Here is a 23,271-nt window from a genome sequence, read left to right on the forward strand (position 1 = left end):
CTCTCTCACTGATTAAAAATCCATCCATCCACCTCTTCTCAACTACTAAAACCATCTGCAATCACCGTCTTTCCCTCCCTGTCCACCCTCCACAACTTCCTTTTCATCTTCTTCATTCCTCACCACTCCAACTCCAGCCTCTGCTCATCCCTTTCTCCGGGCCTGTAACTCCCTCCCATTTCAAATCCAACAGCTTTTCCCATCTTCGAAAACAATCCAAAATCACATATTCTCCTAGAAGCCGTCTCCAATAAATCTCTACTCTTCCAAGGTGATAATCCTGCAGCTGTCATTTCAGCACTTCTGTGATCTCTAAGTATGGGAGTACTCACAGAATCCCATAGTACTTATATTCATATTTTACATACTCTATTATAAACACTGTCCATGGACATATTCTCTTTTACTCCTTACTGTCTGCAAATCACTTCAGTTTTTGTCTTCCCTGCTAGATTGCAAAATCCTTGAGCTAAAGTATCATGTCTATCATGTCTATTTATTGTACTGCACTCTTCCAAGCACTTAGCAAAGGAATCTGCGTACAGAAGGAATCCAACAAATATTACTGAGTAATTCATTTCATTCAATCCCTAGAGTTAGATCCAGTTCCAGACCTTAGTCAGAAACATCAAGATGATCAAGTGACCTCTCAGTGATGGAATACAAGAAAATTAGGATTTCAACTTTTACCAACTTCCATTGTTTTATCAGATGGTAAATGTCTACCACCCTCTCCCATGTCACCAATGTTACAGTAATATTGCCTGTAAAAAAATGCTATCACTGAGATTCATATTTTCCATTTCAATGTTGTATCATTGTTATATTTACCTTAGCAAAAACCTACCATAGGGAAGCAGGCTAACTAAAGAAAATGGTATGGGACTGGGAGTCTGGACACTTGTGTTTGAGTCCCAGATTTGCCACTGGCCCATTGTGTGGTGTGGGAAAATCACTTAAACTCTCTGGACCTCAGTTTCCTCATCTGTAAAATGGTGATGAGATAAATTTTGAGCTCCATGTGGGACAGACGTTGTGTTCTCAGAACTTTGTATCTACCCTAGTGTTTAACACAATGGCTTGGTACATAAATCCTCATAAATCCCATATTTTTAACTAGTGTATTTGGATAAGGTCAGTGAAGCAATTTGCATTCTTACCAAAAAAGAAAACTGAAATTTAAAAAGCATGTGTCTACTGACTTGTAAAGACAGCTCAAAGAATTCGTGTGAAATTGTTTTAAAATATGATTCATAAGATTTTTAAAGGTAAAATAGCAAGCTTGAAAACTAAATGCTTTCCATGATTAGGCACTTGCATAATGGGTTGATTTTTCCATGCTAATATTTACCCTTTCATTCCTTGCTAAGCAGTCAATTAGGGTCTAATTGTTTAATCTCTCCCTGTAAGTTTCCTGAACCCATATAATGCTTTCAAGAGAAAATAAGCCTACTTATCTGAGAAAAATATTGTCAGAGATGTTGTACCACATTGTATAATAAAATTAAAAACTAGCATTCACATCTAACAAATGAGGGACAAAGAGGTATGTAAACATCTTCATGTTACATTACATTACACATCTCAGAAGAATCAATAAAACATGGAAAAAGGACATCTGCTCTTAGGGATACTGATGGGAAGAAGTCTAAACCAAGTGGATTTAATGATGTCATCACAAATTCAAAAATTTTAAAATAATAATTATGGAACTTGTTAAATACTTAGTGCCAAACACTGTTCTAAGCACTGGGGTCCCCACAATCCAACCTAAAAGACCCCTGACTTCTGTTTACAATATAGTATTCTGTTATTTTTGGAATTATTTGTCCCATTACTATTTAGAGCCACTTTAAGCATATACTACCCTGTTATTTCATATTTCCTTTCATTCAAGATCAACGTAATTGTTCTTGAGTTTGAAATGCCTGAGAAAAAAACACTTAACTTTTTAATGCCTACATAGTGCAAGCTGTTTGTTCTTAAACTTATGCGGAGAGACTTTGAGGTCCTAAGTTTATTTAACAACATTTAAAAAATATCTTATCTTTAATAGAGCTAATTGATGAGATGGCACAACTAAGTCATCTAATATACAACTAGTTTCCTTTCTCCCAAACTGTGCCTGCACCTCTCCCCCACCCTACCACCAAATAAAATCACTTGGCTGCATGTAAAACATGAATAAATACAGATCTCCAAACAACTTTATAGGGAACGCTGACATTTAACTTCTATTATTTACTACTGACCTTTGCACTTGAATATTATACCACAAATCATGCTGCTATCCAACTGTTTTCTAATGATTAGTGGTCTGATACATAAGCCTCAATGCTTCCCATGTATTTGGCTCCTCTATGTGGGTTAGAATTTGTTTAGTCTCTTTACCTTCTGTAACTACTTCTTCACCTTCTGACACAACTGATGCCTTTGCTCAAAATGTGTCTGTGTTCTGATTATGACCAAATTGATTGATCTGTTCCAAATCTCTGTAACATCTCCAATTCATAATGCTAATCTAATGCCTTCAAGTGAGTCATTCATGTATATAAGCAATTCAAGAACGACATGTGATAAGCCCAGTTTTGATCAATTTATTTACCACAGCTACCTAAGTACTCATTCATTCATTCATTCAATCGTATTTATTGAGTGCTTACTGTGTGTGGAGCACTGTACTAAGCACTTCGGAAGTACAACTTGGCAACATGTAGAGACGGTCCCTACCCAACAGTGGGCTTACAGTCTAGAAAGGGGAGATAGACAACAAAACAAAACATATTAACAAAATAAAATAAATAGAATAGTAAATATGTACAAGTAAAATAGAGTAAGAAATATGTACAAACATATATATAGGTGCTGTGGGGAGGGGAAGGAGGCAAGGCAGGGGGGATGGGGAGGGGGAGGAGGGGGAGAGGAAGGAGGGGGCTCAGTCTGGGAAGGCCTCCTGGAGGAGGTGAGCTCTCGGTAGGGCTTTGAAGGGAGGAAGAGAGCTAGCTTGGTGGATGTGCGGAGGGAGGGCATTCCAGGCCAGGGGGAGGACGTGGACCGGGGGTCGATGGCGGGACAGGCAAGAACGAGGCACAGTGAGGAGTTTAGTGGCAGAGGAGAGGAGGGTGCAGGCTGGGCTGTAGAAGGAAAGAAGGGAGGTGAGGTAGGAGGGGGCGAGGGGATAGAGAGCCTTGAAGCTGAGTGAGGAGTTTTTGCCTGATGAAGTTTTCCTCAACAGGAAAAGTTCAAATCAGCAGAACAACATATTTCTGGCCCTAAAAATCTATTTCTGCTCAACAGGCTCTATATATAACCAAAGACTTTGAAGTTGAGTCAAACCAGGAATAACTGTGGCCTGGAAACAGACACTGGATAAACATTCATTCAATCAATCATATTTATTGAGAGCTTACTGTGTGCAGAGCACTGTACTAAGTGCTTGGGAAGTACAAGTTGGCAAAATATAGAGACGGTCCCTACCCAACAACGGGCTCACAGTCTAGGAACACGTAAGGGACTGATTGTTTGAAGAGTCCAAAAGAGTGCTACAGGTTGACAACCAGCCCGAAACACATGTTTCAGAAACATGTTGCCCCCAGGAAACAGAGCACAATGACAGCCTTCATTCTGTATCTCCCAGTGCAAAGCAGCTCATGATTAAATAATGTGTTCATGAACTAAACAGCCAGCCGAGGAGGCCAGTACTTCATTTGGGAGACAACAAGCCTAGCACCAACCTACAGGCTTGAGGGGTACGTGCGAGACTTCGACATGACACATCTAGCTAAGAAGCATTTCCATCCAGCAGCATCATTAACAAATCCCTTCAGGCTAGATAGGATCACAACTGGAATCAGCTGGGAGTTTTGGAAACCATGGGGGCGGTGGGGAGAGGGGGAGAAGAGAGAGAGAATTGCACCTTATTGATTTATCCCATTTGCGGGGGGAAATGTGTTGTGAGGGTTGGTGAATCGGGACAACTTCCATTGTCCTGTGTAGACTTGGGTACTACAGTAAGTAGTCTAAATTAATCATCATCATCATTTGAGTGCTCACTGTGTGTGAAGCGCTGAACTAAGCACTTGGTAGAGTGCAATACAACAGAGTTGGCAGACATTCCCTGCCAACAAGAAGCTTACAGCCTAGAGGGGGAGACAAGCATTAATATAAATAATTTATAGTACATAATTTATAGATATGTACATAAGTGTTATGGGGTTGAAGGTGAGGCGAATATCAAATGCCCAGTGGTCACAGATCTAAGTGGAATTGGATGCACATTTACATTTTACTTTTTAATGAAGCATTTTTTAAAATTTTACCATTTTTTACATTTTCTGATGCTTAAGGATTATTTTTAAGACTATTTTTGGTGCTTCAAAACAGTTTTTTTAAAACTAGAGCTAAATGTCTTGCATTACATTTGAAATAGTTTACTAATTATGGTTCATGGGCTATAATTTATTGTTGTAGCAAATTCTGGTAAATAATATCAGGCTATTTTTAGTCAGGTATGATATTCCATTTTAAAGTCCCTTTACAGGCTTACTGCCTGGGCTCTTTATAGATTAGTTTAGATGTTTCAATTTTAAGATTCACACTGTAGTCCTCATAAGATGTATTTGAGCATTTTATGGACACATGATGTAGGTGGGTACAGTCTCACAGGGTAGCAGTGTGATCTTTTGACTGAAAGGCAACTCTATATTTGAGCCCTCTGTTTGTAACACTGAGATATGTGTTGAGAAAAAAATCAATCAACTAGTAGCATTTACTGGATGCTTACTGTGTGCAGAAAACTGTACCATATGAGTTGGTAGATGCCATCCTTGCCCATAGAAATGTACAGCATCCAAGAGGTGACAGATATTTAAACAACAGAAACAGAATATAAGGATATTTACTTAAATGTTGTGGGGCTGAGGAGACTGTCAGAGTGCTTAAAGAGTTCCCAGACAAGTGAATAGTCTATGGGGAGGGGTGGGTAGTAGGGGATATGATAAGAGTAGGACATGATTCAAGTCCTAGGGGACCTTATCACCTAAAAGGGAGCCAGATACACACAAACACCTGATTTTACAATCAGGTGAATATGCATGAACAAAAAGATATACATATGCCTAAAGTGTGAGTGCCAATATCAATAACATATACAAAGTACCTTCTCTTTGCAGATGATATGATTCCTACCCTTGAAATTCTTAAAATCTAATGTCAAGTTTAATATGCCCAAAACAGAACTTTTTATCTTCCCACCCAAACCTGTCCTCCCCATGATTTTCCGGTCACTGTAGACAACACCACGATCCTTCCCGAGTCACAAGCCAGCAATCTGGCATCATTCTTGTCTCATCTCTCTCATGCAATCCACATATTCAATCTATCACTAAATCCTATTGGTTTAATTTCCACAACAACGCTAAAACCTGCCTTTTCCTTTCCATACAAACTGCAACCATGTTAATCCAAGCTAATCTCAGAGATGGAGATGGAGATTGTTTTCTTCATCCTTATTGAGGTGATAATTGAAATTCTGTAAACTAAAGCAGTCTCAGAGGAGTGAATATAAAGAAAATAGGAATTGAAATTGAAACGGAGCCCTGAGGGAGACCCATGATTTAAAAGTGACTAAAGAAAAAAGAACTAGCAAAGGAAATTTAACTGGGAGTGTAAACTCGTTGTGGGTAGGGAATGTGTCTGTTATATTGCTGTTTGTACTCTCCCAAGCACTTAGTATAGTGCCCTGCACACAGTAAATGCTCAATAAATATGATTGATAGACAGGGAAGAAAGAAAATTGTGTCTGGAAAACATGGATAGCAACAGTTTCTAGGAGGAGAGTAGTCAAAAAAAGAAAAAACAACAGAAGTCAAGAAAGATGTGTGGTATGATTGGCCCATCTCCCCCTTTAAAGCACAAATTCTTGAAAACTGCAGATGGTGTCTCCTATTTCTTAATTTTACCATCTCCTCTAGTTATCCTTAGCACTCATCTATTTATTCATGTTTGCCTACTATTGTTTTATCAGTTGCATCTATGATTTTACTCTTGTTCCTTTTGTAGACATACAATTTGCATTTGTCTTTCTCCCATATTTGAATGGAAGCTCTTTGTGGGTATAGGTACAGTGTTTGTATACTGTAAATGCTCAAATACAACTTTGATATTGGTCCACCCAACAATACCCATTAGGGAGGTCAGCATGGAATAGGAAAGCAGAAATAAAGGACTTATATCACATTGAAAATAAAAATTGTATTTAGCTTGAAAATTGACATTAAAAATGCTTCACTCCAAATAAGACTTTTTAAAGTTAACAAAAAGTCAGCATCAACAGTAACATTTTACCAAATTTCCACAACACTGCATATTTTTTCAAGTACCAGCATCCTTGCAATTATCCATTTTCTCACTGCTCTGGATAAATGTACATCTCACGGAATGATTGACAACTGGGGCTCCGTAGGACTTGCATTCTAGACTAATCTCTCCGATAAATTGAAATGGTCAGTGCGTACCCTGACTGGGTCAGCACACCCCAAGTGAAGTTAGAGGACCGAACAATTATCCAGTTAATATCCCATTTATCTGTTTGGATAATTAAAGCCACAGAGTTAATTTTGGGAAATGAATTTTCCACGGGGGCTGTCAAAAAGAGAAAAAAAAAATAACCCTCTGCTTCCTGTGAGCTGGGCAGATGCAAGCAATGTGTCTGTCATCCTTCCAAGCTTCCATGTCCAATAAAATCCCTCAGTACAAGGTCCAGTTCCTCAATCACAGGGGAGGGCTAGGTTTGAGCATTGAGGACAATATCATAGGGTAAATCCAGCAGGATTCTCGTTGTGCTAAATCTTTCTTAAGGACTTGGGAGAGGGGAGGGTCCTGGCTTAACTCTAAAGTCACCTTCCTTGTTTCATATTTGCAGTGCTATCACTTTCTTTCCAAAAAATTGGTTGCAAAGGGCAGCTACATGTTTATATTCAGCATGCTCTTTCAGGTGAGTATAAAATTTGACATTAAACAAGCAAGGGAAGCAATTAAAGAGCGAACATAATGCCACCAACCATTGAAGTCTCAAAGCCCTAAGATTTATAGTCTAGTGACTTTGATAGTTTTACACACAAATTGCAGCTTCCTTTGGCCACATTTAAGTTTTCAATTGAAGATGGGCCAGAGAGGACAATTTTTAGGCAAGAGCGAATCCATTTATCCAAAAAGTTACCTGACTCTGGTAAAGTCACTGATTCCAAGTGGGAAAAGTTAAGTTAAAATGAAGTTTCGCAAATACACAGAGTTGATTCACAACTGAAAAAAAGATGTTCTTTTCTGCCCATTTTTCTCCCAGAAGTAACTAGCACATGAGTGCATATGAAGGGGAGAGGGAAATATTTCCCTTTCTTTGTTTTCTTTTGGGCTTTTTCTGGTGAAAAAGTCATTCAGAATAAATGACTAATGGGTTTTTTTTAGCCTTGGTAAGCATGTTTAAACCATTAGCTTTTGAATTTGCACAGTGATTGCTGTACCTGCAGTGCGATATCTAAAGACTAGAACCTCTAGCCTTAGTTGGGTAGAGAAAAGTGAATGACATTTGCTTCACCAACTTAGATTCACCGTATCTCTTACTTCACCCTTGAAAACAAAATGGGGATTTTAATTGTGATCTATCACAAGACATGGACATATTTCATATTTATATTTCTACCATCCTATTCATCTATCATGAAATAGGTTGATCCTTTTTAAATTATATTGAAAGTTTTGCTACCACGGATAATATTAGGAGCTATTTAATCAAGTTTTACCAAGGATAAAAAAAACTTGTTCTTTATTGTATGCGGCTCTCTCACACCACTGCTGCAATCGTAGTAGGCTTGATAAAGACCACTGATTTACTGATCGATTTGCCCAGTCAAGTCCTCTGAGATCACCCTTGCAAGGCCATTAGGCTTAAATATAATTGGAGGACAATCCCTCTCATCCCCTAACCTATAAGTTCCTATCTTTGGTATAAACCCAGTAGATGTTTGGATTTGGGGAGCATAGTTCAGCTGCAAAAAAATCTGGGTGGATTGATAGCACAGTGATACTTACTAAGGAAAGTGGAAAGACCAAGAGGCTGGAAGTCAAGAGATTGGATTTTAGGTCTGGATCTGCCACTTGCCTGCTGTGTGACCTCTGGTACTTAAAGTTTTAGCTGTAAAATGAGGGTGAAATACCTCTTCTCTCTCCTCTTGGGCAGTGAGCTCCAGCTGGGACAGTGATTGCATTGGAAGTGATGCTCTTGCATCTGCCCTAGCATTTAATACCATTAAGGAATCACCTCCACCCCAGGATCTCCTGGAATATAGCATTCATATTTTTCAAAATGAAAATGTTTATCACCAAATTCAAAAATATCCATAAGCGCTTCTGCTTAAGCCCAAATGAAATTCAGCTCCTCAGCATACACTTCTGAGTGAATGTCTTTGGATACCTTCCCTCCATTCATATATTCTCTCTCTCTCTTTGAAGAAAGTATTGTCACCACTGAGTTAGATTTGAGGACACCATTTTGGAGGATCAGAGTAGTTGATGATAGAAAATTAGTCTGCAAAGGTTACTGTGTTTTTTCCCAACACTTCTCAAAGAGATAGTTGAAGCAGGAGGAAGTTGGTGACTGGGGTCTACCTAGAATCACTGTTTTAATAGTTTGCATGAAGGATCCATGAGTTTTGAGTGCACTCCTAGGTGCTCAAGGAAATACAGAGACAGTCTCTGGGCACCAAGTACACCTATAATTTGTGGTGGTGGCATTCTTGCAGAACTGCCCTGTGAAAGACAAACGTTACCTCATCTGCAACTACTCCTGTAAACACTCACACAGCCATTTCATCCAGCACCACCACACACTGATATCACACAGGCTCATACTGGTCACGAGAACACTCCCTAATTCTGCCTTCACCTACTAGGCCCAGTACATAGAGAAAACAAACGTTTTGGAAAAACTGGGAGTCCTTTAAAATGCAGAGGAAAAGATCAACAAAGGCAAAAAAAGTAAAAGGTAATCACAAATGCCGAGGGGTGGTGGAGGGTTCTCTGATACCCTTGGACTGTTTGGAACCAAATGGCATTAATTTGGAAAGGCTATGAAGAGGAGGAGACTTTAGAAAGAATGACAATAGGGCAAAGAAGAGGGTAGAGGACAATTCAGCCAAGCGAATAGACTAGAGATGGGAGATTCATCTAATACAGCCATTTTGGGTTCTTTAAACTAAACCATAAAGTTCTTCTATTCCCAAAGATATAATCAATTAAAGAAAAGGAATGATATTGCCAGTATGAGTGCTTACACAATGCATTGTAGCGGAAAGTTTATGGTACAAGAGGAATTTTAAGATAGAGTGTTGGGGCTAATACATCTGACAAATAAAAATACCCCAACAAACAAAAAAGAACACTTGCAATAGCTTCTTTCTAAATTAAAATATAGTTCAAAATACCCCAACTTTTGATAAGAACTCAATGGTGTTGGGTGCACGGCATGTGATTATTAAATGACATAATTAAGTTAATGCTCTTAAAGCAATACCAAATTCTCCTTTTACCACAGGAATGAATGGCTGCTGATAAATGACTGAGCCCATCAATGAAAAGAGTGAGGCCCTAAACTTGGCAAGTTGGTATGGCCTTTCAAAGACAAGATGTAAGATGGAGGTCTGGAGTAGAAGAAATGTTCAATCATTAAAGCGTTTATTGACGTCACAAGAAGCCCAATGTTTTGCTCATCTTAGCATCTCCGTGGTTTTAAACTACTAAACCTATTTGGATACTTTCACAGGACCATCCATCCTGCAAGTTTTACACCCCAAACCCACCACGTAAAAGGCGGCTGAAAGTTCTCCTTTTGGCTAGAGTGATGGTGGCCAGCCCACCAGAGAGAGAAGAAAAGAAGCAGCAAAGGAACAAGAGATAAATGGGAGTAGCGCTGCCCAGCATTTCTGCCTCTCCAAGCATTCAGAAAAGGCTATGGGCCCTTTTTCAGTCACCAAGATGGCATAACCGCTTAGTAAAGTGCTCTGCACACAGTAAGCGCTCAATAAATGCGATTGAATGAATCCCTGTCTAGCTAACAGCAGCAGTTGCTGCTGTTGCTCAACTCCTCACTGAACACTTCCGTCTGGATCAATCAACCATATTTATAGAGGGCTTACTATAAATAATGATGATATTTGTTAAGCGCTTACTATGTGCCAAGCACTGTTCTAAGCATTGGGGAGGTTACAAGGTGATCAGGTTGTCACACGTGGGGCTCCCAGTCTTAATCCCCATTTTACAGATGAGGTAACTGAGGCACAGAGAAGTTAAGTGACTTGCCCAAAGTCACCCAGCTGACAGTTGGCGGAGCGGGGATTTGAACCCATGACCTATGACTCCACAGGCCGGGCTCTTTCCACTGAGCCACACTGCTCATGTGCAGAGCACTGTACTAAGTGTAATACAACAGATAAGAACTCAATGGTGTTGGGTGCACAGCATGTGATTATTAAATGACATAATTAAGTTAATGTTCTTAATTATGTTCTTAAGAGTATAATACAATATAATAGACACATTCCCTGAACAAAGTAAGCTTAAATTCTAGAGGACTAGAGGTGAATGTGTTTGGATATGTGGGTTCCTTCCATCCACCTATCCCTTCACCCCAGTTCTCCTGCTTTATCTACACTCTCCCCCCAGATGCTTGGGTACTGGCTTTACCTACTGTTTCATTTGGAGTGCAAGAAAATAAGGCTACACTTCAAATATCCAATATTCCGAAAGAGCTGGAATGGTTTCCAACCCTATGCACAAGGATCTCCCAGGCTTATGAGCATGGTTCAGGTCTTTGCCCTCTTTTTCAGCCAGATTGAAAGCTCAAGACCAGGTTCCATAGCTTGTTCTTGTATTTCTCTCTCCTTAATTAGTGCTCAATTAATGCGCAAATAACTGTAGGCTGGGGTTTCCTCCTAACTTGACCCATCTCTGACTTCCTGGAGTCAACGACTCCCTGGAGATCAGAACCTTAGGAAAAAAAGGCAGCTCTAACTGCACAACAAACTGTTTGGAGAGGTCAAAGTCACCTCTTCACACTTATGTGCTCACTGCCATGATGTTGCTGTACCTTAAAAAATAATCCACTGTGAACTGAAGATCTTTGTACCAAGCCAATTAGGTGGACAATGTCTAATCAATGCAGAATGTGTGCTTTGTTTAGAATTTTCAATACTGTTGAACTTAATATTACAATCAAATTGCTATGGAAGTCTTTTCATCTTCCATCGACTCAGCGTGAGGAGGCAATCATTTAATTTCACCATTAATAACAGTGGAAGGGTTTTGATTATTTGAAGTTAAAATTGAACTGTAGCAAATTTTCAGATGAGTGTAATTACACAGGTCTGACTGCTATTATAGTAAATGCTAATTTAATGACTAAAGCATTTTCACAAGGACTGACACGGGAGTAAAATAGTTTTGTAATGTGATATGAAAACAGATTCAATTAATAGATGTGGAAAAAAACACCTACATTTTCAGTTAGTAGAGAGTTATCAATTTTTACCTATCTGAAAAGGGCTAATTCTGACATTTGCCTGGAAATGGATCTGTAATCAGGGTGACCAATTTTAAGTAGAGGAACAGTTTGGAGCTCTGACTTTCCAAAATGCTAAGCATAACCTATCATCAAAAGAGAAAGTATGAGGTATTTTAGGAACTAAACTGACACTGAATTTGTCATTTCACAGCAAACCTCCACTTGGTTTTTAAGGCAGAAGCAAACCCTGACTATCCGAACCCATAGCTTCTTTTGTGGCTGTCAAAAAAGCTCTCCAGAAGAAACTGACAACAGATGAAGACACCTTTAAATGACCTAATGCATTTAGATTATAAAAGGGAGATGGAAATTTAAAAGTAACAGTCACAGAGTGTTGAGTTGTGGTGGCGTAAAATGATTAAAGCAAATGTATATTCTGCCTTCTGAGGCTCCCTCTCCAGCTCTAATGTCCCTCTTAATTGCAGTTTATTCTCCATTATCCATGACTTTGAAAGACAGGGCTAAGAGAAAGCAATAAAATTCACAGACAATCCTTAACCCTCATTCTAACTCACTAAATTTTTACTTCAGCTGACAACAAGTAGCATAGTAACTGGTGATTGAATGAAATCTCCATAAAGAATTTTCTTGGTGTGTGGCTTATATTCTGGAGCAGAACAACCTGATCCCTAAAACACCACAGTAAAGTTCTGGTTCACTTTTACTACGCCACTGCTACTCCAAGCAAGCTTTCAGTTTGTGAGATCCTTCCCACTCTTGGGGAAGCATTTGTCAAGAGACCAAGAAGCCGTCCTGCTCCTCTATATTCTCTTCTCAGTAAGCTCCAGTGTGAGCCAGGTAGAATCTAGAAATGATTCCAGAAAGCGCAGCCCATGGAAAGTCCACTGTCCTGGTGGAATTAAGGCACCTGTCCTATAGTTAGCATAGGAGGGACTTAAAAGGAGCTAAATCTAGGTGTCTTATAAATTCATTGGCTCAAAAATTATATTTTAATAAAGTTTCTCAAAATGATTCACCTTAACGGGATTCCTATCTTCCTTCTCTTCCACTCAACTTCAAAGGCAAGGACTGTTTTCCCCACTTACGTTTCAAATTAGGTAAACTGGGTTCATTATTCGAATGGTGGCTTTGATCATTCTGATGTTTTTCGTTGTTGTTTTTTATATATAAAAAACACTGAGGAGAGAGTCCCCAGAAAAGCAGCCAGATTAAAATCTCTAGTACCAAATGGGAGGGTGACAGGAGGCAGCAGTGAGGATAAAAACGAGAGGAGCCGAAGCTGCCCAGCATGATAGGAAGTTGCACTTTGCCAATTGAACGTCAGCCAGTTGGATGAAAATAGAAAGAAGTGCAGAAGCTTAGAAATCCAGAAATACTTTTCTGGTTACAAAGGAAAAAGAAAAAAAACCTCTGCTACATTAGACTCTTCGTCACTTCACATTTCCTGATTGCAAGGTACATTACATGCTGGTCTTTCATGTGATTTCTAGGAAATGTTTTTTTTTTTTTTCTGCCCATGAAAAGTGGAAAGGAATATAATGGGACATAACAACTTCCTGTATCTCAATTTTAGATGTGCTATTAGAACTTTAGCAATAACGTGTCAAAATGTATGTTATGCTTGGTTTAAAGCCCCTTTGAAAAAGAAATGGTACATTACTTAAAAATAACACGAAATGACCCCTTATGCACTGCACAGAAAAGGGCAATCTTCACATGAACAATATATGGAAGAGATGGTCAGTCACCCAATCTTTTCAGCCATAGTCAAAAAAATTCATAGAAAATCTGTAAGCAGCTGCAGTGTCAAATCCAACAGGTATATGAACACATATGCATCGGATATGATTTGGTGTGTCTGGGTGTCATTTACATCATCATCAGCAACAGTATTTAAGAGGGCTTCCTATCTGCAGAGTGCTTGGGAAAATTTAGTGTAAGATGTTATCTCTACACTGGAGGAGCATATAATCCAATAAAGAGAAATGAATATTAATATCCCTGATTCCTTGCTGTCATTCAACACTCACATTCAGTTATTAAATAACACTGGCTTCTCCTACTCAACATTTTCCAGATCTGCGCTTTATTATCCAATATAGCCACAACCATGGTCTCAGCATTAGCCTTATCCTCATTCTACTACTCTACCAACCCTTTCCCTGCTCGGTCAGTCTCTCTCTCTCTCTCTGCTGTGTGAATCATTTTTCTAGAGTGTTATCCTGCACACATCTCTCCTCAATTCCCTCCAATGGTGGTTCATGTCTCTCTGCATCAAACAGAAACTCCCAACCATGTACGTATTTTGTCTCTTCCACTCTTCCCCCCACAATACACTCCACTTACACTCTTAACTCCTCTCTAGCTCTCTTTCTTACAGTCCCTTCTCAACCCTTGCTCTTGCTCTCTAACCACCTTGAACTCCCTCTCCCTTCAAATCTGCCAGACCAGAGCCCTCCCCATCCTTAAAAGCTTCCTCAACTTCCACCTTCTGCAGGTGGCATCCAGAGTTAACACCTATCACAAAAGAATCTGGTTCCCAGGCCTGAAAGAACCAGATTCATTGAGCAAGTCACTTTCACCTTCCTAGGCTTTGCTTCTTAATTCCTAAATTGGAGATAATTGCACTGCTTCCTTTTTACCAACTATTAAATGTTAATATTAAATAGCACCCACAATATGTTTCAGATTTGTGGGAGAAGGATGTTACAAATGTGAAATATTAGTTACATTTTCTTCCAAATAGATTTCAATCAATGACATTTGAGACTTCCCTAAGCTCCCCGATTGCTATCCTGGCATAGTGAATATATATTAAAGCAAAGACCCTAAATCAATAAATCAATAGTATTTAGTGCTTACTGTGTGCAGAGCACTGAACTAGCTTTTCAGAGAGTACAATAGAATGAGTACACAGTTTCCACCCTCAAGGAGCTTACAATCTGGTAGATAAATCAGACATGAATAAATTAGATAGGAAGAGGGAAAAGAGGGATATATGCACAACATCTTATAAAAATAATGGTAAAAGTCAGCTTGTACCACGATCTATTTCAGTAAAATAACGCAAGTTCAATTAGCCACTCCTTATTCAGCACTTCAACAAGGACTATCCAAGAATATGCTTCATCTGAAAGTCATCCCGCAGATGAAGGATCAGGGATCTCCTGATGAAAGGGAAGTTGTCTGTTTATTATTACCTTTTACTCTCCCAAGCGCTTAATACAGTGCTCTGCACACAGTAAGTAATGTGGCTTAGTGAAAAGAGCACGGGAGTCAGAGGCCATGGGATCTAATCCCAGCTCTGCCACTTGTTTTCTATGTGACCTTGGAAGAGCCACTTAACTTTTCTTTGCCTCAGTTACATCATCTGTCACATGTGATTAAGTCTGTAAGCCCCACCTAGGACAACCTGATTACCTTGTATCTACCCCAGCATTTAGAACAGTGCTTGGCTCATAGTAAGCACTTAACAAATACCATAATAATAATTATTATTTTTATTAGTATAATGTGCTCAATAAATAAGACTGAATGAAAGTCCACAGGTGTTCATCTCCACCTCACATCAAGAAAGTAATTACTGGCCACTTTGGCAAGCGAAGAATATAATGGAAGGTAAAGATGGATAGATCATGATCTTAACAGCATTTATAACCATTTACTCAGCCAGCCATTTTGAGTTTTCCTACTAGCCTTGTTTTGGTCACAATTCAACCCAAGGGAGAGGTCAAATGGATCAGGTTTTGTTTTTGCAGGCAGGGCAATTTGCCCGGGAGGGAGGGGTGGATTACGATTTTGTGTCTATCTTGTAATTGACCCCGGAATGTGTCTGACTGGCAGGTAGAGCCTTAGGTTCATGCTCTTACCTGCTGTCCGTAGGCCTGATTGCCCCAATGCCAGATATTGCCCTCCTCCACCCAGAAAGGGAGACAATATTCATTCATTCATTCATTCGTATTTATTGAGCATTTACTGTGTGCAGAGCACTTGGGAAAGTACAATAGCAATAAAGAGAGACCATCCCTGCCCACAGTTAGCTCACAGTCTAAAAAGGGGTGAGATAGGCATCAATACTCATAAACAGATTTCAGGCTAGGGCTGACAGGGGGAGGGGGAAGAGGAGGGAGAAAGAGGAATGGGAAAAACAGAAGCAGTGTGGCTCAGTGGAAAGAGCACAGACTTGGGAGTCAGAGATCATGGGTTCTAAACCCAGGCAAGTCACTTAACTTCTCTGTGCCTCAGTTACCTCATCTGTAAAGTGGGAATTAAGACTGTGAACCCCATGTGGGATAACCTGATTGCCTTGTATCACCCCCAACACTTAGAACAGTGCTCGGCACATAGTACGTGCTTAACAAATGCTATTATTATTATTATTAAAAACCCAAGCACTAGAATAATCAGGTAGCTGTGCTGTCCCTTAGATAGGTACTTCCAAAATTGGGCCCAAACCTAATCAAATTTTAGGTTATTGCCAGTGAAAACTTCCCTAGTAATTCTTTTCCAAGATAAAAAAACACACGACCATGAAGATGACAAATAACTTAGTCACCTCATGACATGAAAAATTATCCATTTCATTTTCCTTGGACAAACAGATATCATCCCCAAATTCATTAAATGGATTGAAAAAGAAAATAGCAAACAAATGTTATTTTTAAAAAATAGCTAAAACTCTATGAAGAAAAAGTTTCCTCTAAACAGGTTCTTCCAAAACAGGTTCTAAATACCAAAACGTGTGGGTGATCTGAGGAAGAGCAATTAATATTAGGCTGTGCCCCCCCCCCCCACAAAAAAAAAGATTGAGAGAGGCTTAAGGACATTATTAAAACATTTTTTCCTTCTTTAGTACTGAATAAATTATAGAAACTTCAGCATATCAGAACAGGGAGAGATAATGTGCAATAATGAAATATACAATTTATTTTTAAAAATGAGAAAAGGACTATTAAATCATAAATGGCAGAGCCATTAGGAATTATGTAAATGTTTCTTTTTGAAGTGTTATTAATTCTATACAGTCCTAATGTCCTTGGACCGATAGCTTTATTCAGTGCTATAAATTTCAGAAGCCTCATTCTTTCACATTGTACTTCAAACAGAAGCATTTTAGTTTCATTTTAACAATTAAGCATTCTTGTAGTTTCTGGTTTTTCCTAAATGCAATTTATTAAGTAGATGCTCCTTTGCTAATGACAAGCAGAAAAATTTCAAGCAGTCCACCCTTTGAGGAAACCACTGTACAGTCTTTAAACGGCTACACTGACAGATAACATAGGAAAAAAAAGGAATGCTGGATCTCTGTCTCTCACCACCACATCAAGGCCACTGAGGAAGTGTTTCTGTGATTTTACTGAAAAGCCACAAAATGCGGTACCTGAGTTTCTACCTCACCCAATTTTAAGCCTGGTATATACAAGCAGTCGCAATTACCAGATTAGAAGCCCAAAGTGTGCTAGCAATACAGGATGCAGCTTCATGTTTCTATTCCTCAAGGATGATCTCCAAAATTATAAATGCAAATTTGGAAGCACATGCTGTTGCTGGAGGGGAAGATGACAATTATGGGGAGGAATGAAGCAATTTTGGCATCTGGTAGCTATGCTGCTGGGGATATGACTAGGCCTACCATTAGGTGGGCCTTTGATTCTTTTCCAGTCACTGAATAGTAGAGGCAAGGCTAGTTTGTGACCATGAAGTTTTCCCTCACTTTTCTGCCAGAGTGTACCTCTTAACAAAGAAAACTAGGGGGTGGGGAGTATCCAAACTCCTTTTGAAATGGCAAAGTTTGACTAAGGCTATAAGTATTATAGTATTTGCTAATAATAATAAATAATAATGATGGCATTTATTAAGCCCTTACTATGTGCAAAGCACTGTTCTAAGTGCTGAGGAAGTTAGGTGGTGATCAGGTTTTCCCACGGGGGGCTCACAGTCTTAATCCCCATTTTACAGATGAGGGAACTGAGGCACAGAGAAGTGAAGTGACTTGCCCAAAGTCACACAGCTGACAAGAGGTGGAGCCAGGATTTGAACCCATGACCTCTGACTCCAAAGCCCGGGCTGTTTTCCACTGAGACATGCTGCTTCTCTAAGTTAAACACTTACTATGTTCCAAGCACCAACCTAGCGCTGATAACAGGTTGGACACCATCCCTGCCCAACATGGGGCTTACAGTAGGATTAGACCCCATTTTATAGATGAGAAAACTGAGGCCCAGAGACGTTAGATGACTTGTTCAAGATCACACAGCAGACAAATGACAGAGGCAGGATTAGAACCCAGGCCAACAAATCCTGGCAGTTCAACATCATCACTAAAATCCATCCTTTACTCTCCATCCAAACTGCTATCACAATGGTCCAAGCCCTTATCCTAAAATCACTGTGGGAAGAGAATTTGTTATATTGTACTCTCCCAAGCACTTAGTATAGTGCTCTGCTCACAGTAAGCACTCGATAAATATGATTGACTGACTTTATGCCTGATTACTGCATCAGCCTCCTTGCTAACCTCCCTGCCTCCTGTCTCTCCCCTCTCCAGTCCATATTTTGCTCTGCTGCCTGGATCATTTCTCTAAAAATATGTTCAGTCCATGATTTCCCACTCCTCAAGAATCTCCAGTGGTTGCCCATCCACCTCCACATCAAGCAGAAACTCCCTAGCATAAACTTTAAGGCACTCAATCAGCTCTGCTCCTCTAATTCCAGCATACTCATTGTGCCCCAATCTTGTGTCTGTCATGACCTCTCCCTAACCAGGAACCCCCCTTTCCTCTAAATACACCAAACCACCACTGTCCCCACCTTTAAGGCATTATTAAGATCATCTCCTCCAAGAGGTCTTCCCTACTAAGCTCATTCTGCTTTTCCCATTCTCTTCTGTGACACCCTTCCACTTGGATTTGCAAACTTTATTCAATCTAAGAGAAAGCAGCACGGCAAGAGAAGCAGCATGGGTTAATGGAAAGAGTACGGGCTTGGGAGTCAGATGACATGGGTTCCAATCCTGCCTTCACCACTTATCAGCTGTGGGACTTCAAACAAATCACTTATCATCTCTGTGCCTTAGTTACCTCATCTGTAAAATGGGGATTAAGACTGAGCCCACATGGGACAACCAGATAACTGTACATCTACCCAAGTGCTTAGAACAGTGCTTGGCACATAGTAAGTGCTTAACAAATGCCATCATCATTATTATTAAGGTCATCTCCGACAAGAGGCCTTCACTGGCTAAGCCCTCATTTCCTGTTTTCCTATTCTCTTCTGTGATATCCTTCCACTTGTATTTGCAAACTTTATTCAATCTTTCCTCAGCTCCATAGCGCTTATACATATATCCATAATGTATATTAATGTCTGTATCTCACTCTATTCTGCAAGCTCATTGTGGGTAAGGAACATGCCTACCAACACCATTATGTTGTACTCTCCCAAGCCCTTAGTAATAATAATAATAATAATAATGGCATTTGTTAAGCGCTTACTATGTGCAAAACACTGTTCTAAGCATTGGGGAGGTTACAAGGTGATCAGGTTGTCCCACGGGCAGGCTTACAGTCTTAATCCCCATTTTACAGATGAGGTAACTGAGGCCCAGAGAAGTTAAGTGACTTGCCCAAAGTCACACAGCTGACAATTGGTGGAGCCAGGATTTGAACCCATGACCTCTGACTCCAAAGCCTGGGCTCTTTCCACTGAGCCACACTGTAGTGCTCTTCACCCAGTAAGCATTCAAATACAAATGATCGATTGATAGATTAGGTCCCCTGACTCCCAGGCCCAAAAGCTGTTTCCGTTAGGCTGCACTGTTTCCCTAAGACTATTTTTTCAAATAGAAGCCATCTAACCCATTGAACAAATGGGGCAGCTAGCCGTGAGGGCACATAGCTCTATCACCAAAATGAAAAAACCTTAACAATATTATGGACAGTCAATATTATATCAGCTCATTCGCACTGCCTAAATGAAAGATTTGTGTCTAGCCACTCAACTTAATCCTATTTTTTCCAGAAATTGGTTTACCAATTTGGTTTACCAATACTTGGTTTACCAAGTCATTCATACATTCTAAACCGCACAGACCCACACTTCTATTACTGTAGAGATCATTAAAAGGACATTCTCTACCATTCATTCATTCATTCATTCAATCGTATTTATTTAGCGCTTACTGTGTGCACAGCACTGTATTAAACCCTGGGAAATACAAGTTGGCAACGTATAGAGACAGTCCCTACCCAACAACGGGCTGTGCCCCAAGATGCTAACCTTAGGGAAAAAAAAAATGCCGTTCAGAAGTTGGAGATGGATAAGACCTAAGCAGAAAAGCAGGGAACACAACCATCAAGAATCGTACTTATTAAACTTTATTCAAACTATCAATAAAGGTTGATGCATTTTGAAAAGCTGCCACTTCATACATAATGCTCAAATCACTTCACTAAAGTTCTTGAAAACTTACAACAGAATACAGTGTTAATCACATTTATTTATCTCCACAGACTCTATCTTCTGGTTTCAGGGGAAGAGAAGGCTCTTACTAAATAGATGAGGAATTATTTCAAAATTTATTTTGAAATTACAGATTTTAGTCATAAACAACCATCATTAAACACATCTATTGAGCACATTTGCAGTTGGTATAGTCTGAAGCAAATGCAAGAGTCTGGAAAATGCCTTCCAAATGGAACCAAATTATATAGTAAATTCTTCTCACTGCTTATATAATCTGTGTCTGTTATGAGGCAAAGGAAACTTGATTATTCAGTTTGTTTTGAGCTTCTGGGGTATACGGCTCCAATTTATTTTTTTTACAGCAATTTGACAAAAGAGGCTCAGCCTGGGCATTGTTGCAAACGATCCTTAAATTCCATTTGGCTTTTAAAACTGTGTTGTCAAGTGAGTAAAGGAACAATATTGGGTCCTCCAACTGTGTGTACAATTCCAAGTGTTTAGTTCGTTGTTTGGCACACAGTAAATCCCTGTAAACAGAGTTGATTGATTAGTTCTGCCAATGAACTGATTCGCTTTTATTTGCTGCTTTGCCCGAGTTGGACAGAGTTTGTCTAAGGGCCGACTGACATCTATTCCCCCCTTATAAAAATACAAGTATATAAGAATGTGGATGCAGAAATACCCAGCCTGCTTCCAGGTATCCCAGCCTCTCCCCATCACTGTTTCTGACTGTGTAATTGTCTACCCAGTCAACTCTGCTTCCTCTGCTTTCCGATTTCTTCCACATGTGCTGGCTCTGCTACTTTGGGTCACAATAACGACCTACCCAATCCAGTGTTCTGTCTTTAATAGTGCAGACATCTGTTGTGTTGACATCTATCTAAATTGAGAGAGATGTCTCAACCCCATTATACTTTCCTAATTTTTCCACAAGTAATCCATTAAGGGTCTTTCTTCCATTAGATTGTGCCAATCCCCCTTGAGCCTCCTGATGTTTCTGACTTATACAACTCCCTGAGGAAACAACATTCATATACTTACCTTGTATCATGTGAGAAATAGATTTCTCTTGTTTTCCTTCTCTTCCCCACGTTTTTCTGGGTGACTCCAAGTTCTCAGGTTCCTAGCCATTTGCCTCCTTGCTCCCTCCTCCTTCTTCTCTACTACTCTTCCTCCTCCTTTCCTCTTCCCAGTGTCGTAGCTTCTGGTCTTGTCCCTCTCCGCCAGTCACCTCAGAGCCACCTCCAATCCTAAACTCATTGTGGGCAAAGAAGGTATCTGTTACACTGCACTCTCCTTAGCATTTAGTACAGTGCTCTGAATAAAGTAAGCTCTCAATAAATATGACTATCAGAGCATCCGGTATTCACCCAGACAATTTGTACTTCATATGTAGACAGAAAAACATCATTTACTGCACATCCTTGGGCGGGTTCGGCAGTAAACAAGAGAGAGACATAAGCACACGCAAAAGAGAACATTTTGCCCAATGAACTTTCCATCTTCTTTGCAGATTGCAAAGAAGTAATGGTTAAAGCTTTGTGAAGAAGACACTCAATTTCTAGAAAAAAAATGCCTTGAATTGCTAAGACTCCCTCAGTGCAAGTTTTAAAATTGAGTTTCAAAACAAATCAAGCTTGCAAGGAAGAAGGCATTTGTTCAATGCAAATGTTTCTACTGCCTCATGAACCTGTCTGTCAGATAGATTTATTGCAAGATATAAGGTTAATATGTGTAGGATGACACATTTCCTACAGTCTACAAAGAGCCTTAATGTCTCAAAAAAGAAAAATTGGTTAGCAAGTTCTACGACAACAGATACTAGTTCCCATGCCTGTTGAAATAAAGCTACCAGCCTTGAAACCAAAAGTACTTTTAGCTCAACTCCTGGAAGACAATCACATGGTTTGTATCATATATATATTTCCCTGTAATCCAGTGTTGGATGCTCTGTGAAACAAGGTTACCAGTTATGGCTTCTAATAATATTGTGGTATTTATGTTCTTTCAATGTGACAACCACTGTACTACACAATGGGTAGATAAAATATAAGTAAGTTGCACTCAGGCCCTGTTCTTCACTGGGCTCAGTGTCTAAAGAGGAAGAAGTGGCATCTTATCCCTATTTTAGAGAAGAAGAAATGGAGACACAGAGAAGTTAAGTGAATTACTCAAGTTCAAATAGCTGGCAAGTGGTGGAGCTGGGATCTGAACTCAGTTGTCTTGACTAAGATCTGTGCTATTTCCATTAGCCAGGATGCTAGTACCCTCAAGGAGTTTCCAGTCTAAAATGGGCAACAGTAACAGTGTCAGTCCTGAAAATGAACAAACAGAGCAACCATGAGGATCCTAAAACAAAAAGCAATGTCAGGACTGGGTCAGATCATTGATTCATAGAAGTACTAAGTCTCCACTAGGGATTTCAAAGGATAACAATAATAATATTAATATTTTTTACATGCTTACTAGGTGTCAAGGACTGTTCTAAGTGCTGGAGTAAATACAAGCAAATCAGGTTGGACACAGTACTTGTCCCATGTGGGGCTCACAGTCTCAATCCCCATTTTACAGATGAGGGAACTGAGGCACAGAGATGTGATGCTTGGAGCAATATGATAGGGTACTTGTCCTCCATCAGTAGTCTTTCCTGAGCACTTACTGTATTTAGAACACTAGACTCAGCATTTTGGAGAATACGATAGACTTTGCATACATGGTTCCTGCCCTAAAGGAGATCACCATCAATAAGAAAGGCAGACACTAAAATATTCATCCTTAACTTACCGTAGCTAGACTCTAAGTTCCTTATCAGCAGGGAGCATTTCTACCAACTCTGTTATACTGTACTATCGCAAACATTTAGTACTGCTCAAAGTAGGCACTCAGTAAATACAATTGAATAAGTTTTACTTTGGTTTTTTAGCCCTGTCAATTGCAAGCGGGGATAGAGTGCATAATTTAAAGGTGTCAAGCGATATGATGAAGAACCAGACTTCCGGGGGAAAGCAGAGTAGAATTCTTAAGAACAGTGTTTGGGTAAAAAAAAAAATTATGGCCAAGAAGGGCATTCCAGCAATAATCAGGATGAACCAAAGCTCTTTCTCCTCTCCTCTTTCTCTTTCTCCTCTCCTCCTCCCCATCCCCCCCACCCTACCTCCTTCCCTTCCCCACAGCACCTGTATGTATGTTTGTACAGATCTATTACTCTATTTATTTTACTTGTACATATTTAC

The 23,271-nt window shown here is 39.7% G+C and overlaps 1 protein-coding gene across 3 annotated transcripts in view; it reads right to left on the bottom strand.

Moving 5' to 3' along the window:
* KCNIP4 (potassium voltage-gated channel interacting protein 4) overlaps positions 1–23,271 on the bottom strand; it is a 696,461-nt gene that overhangs the window by 645,695 nt on the left and 27,495 nt on the right. The window lies entirely within an intron of this gene.

This window comes from Tachyglossus aculeatus, chromosome 10, assembly GCF_015852505.1.
Source record: "Tachyglossus aculeatus isolate mTacAcu1 chromosome 10, mTacAcu1.pri, whole genome shotgun sequence".
Classification (NCBI taxonomy): Eukaryota; Metazoa; Chordata; class Mammalia; order Monotremata; family Tachyglossidae; genus Tachyglossus; species Tachyglossus aculeatus.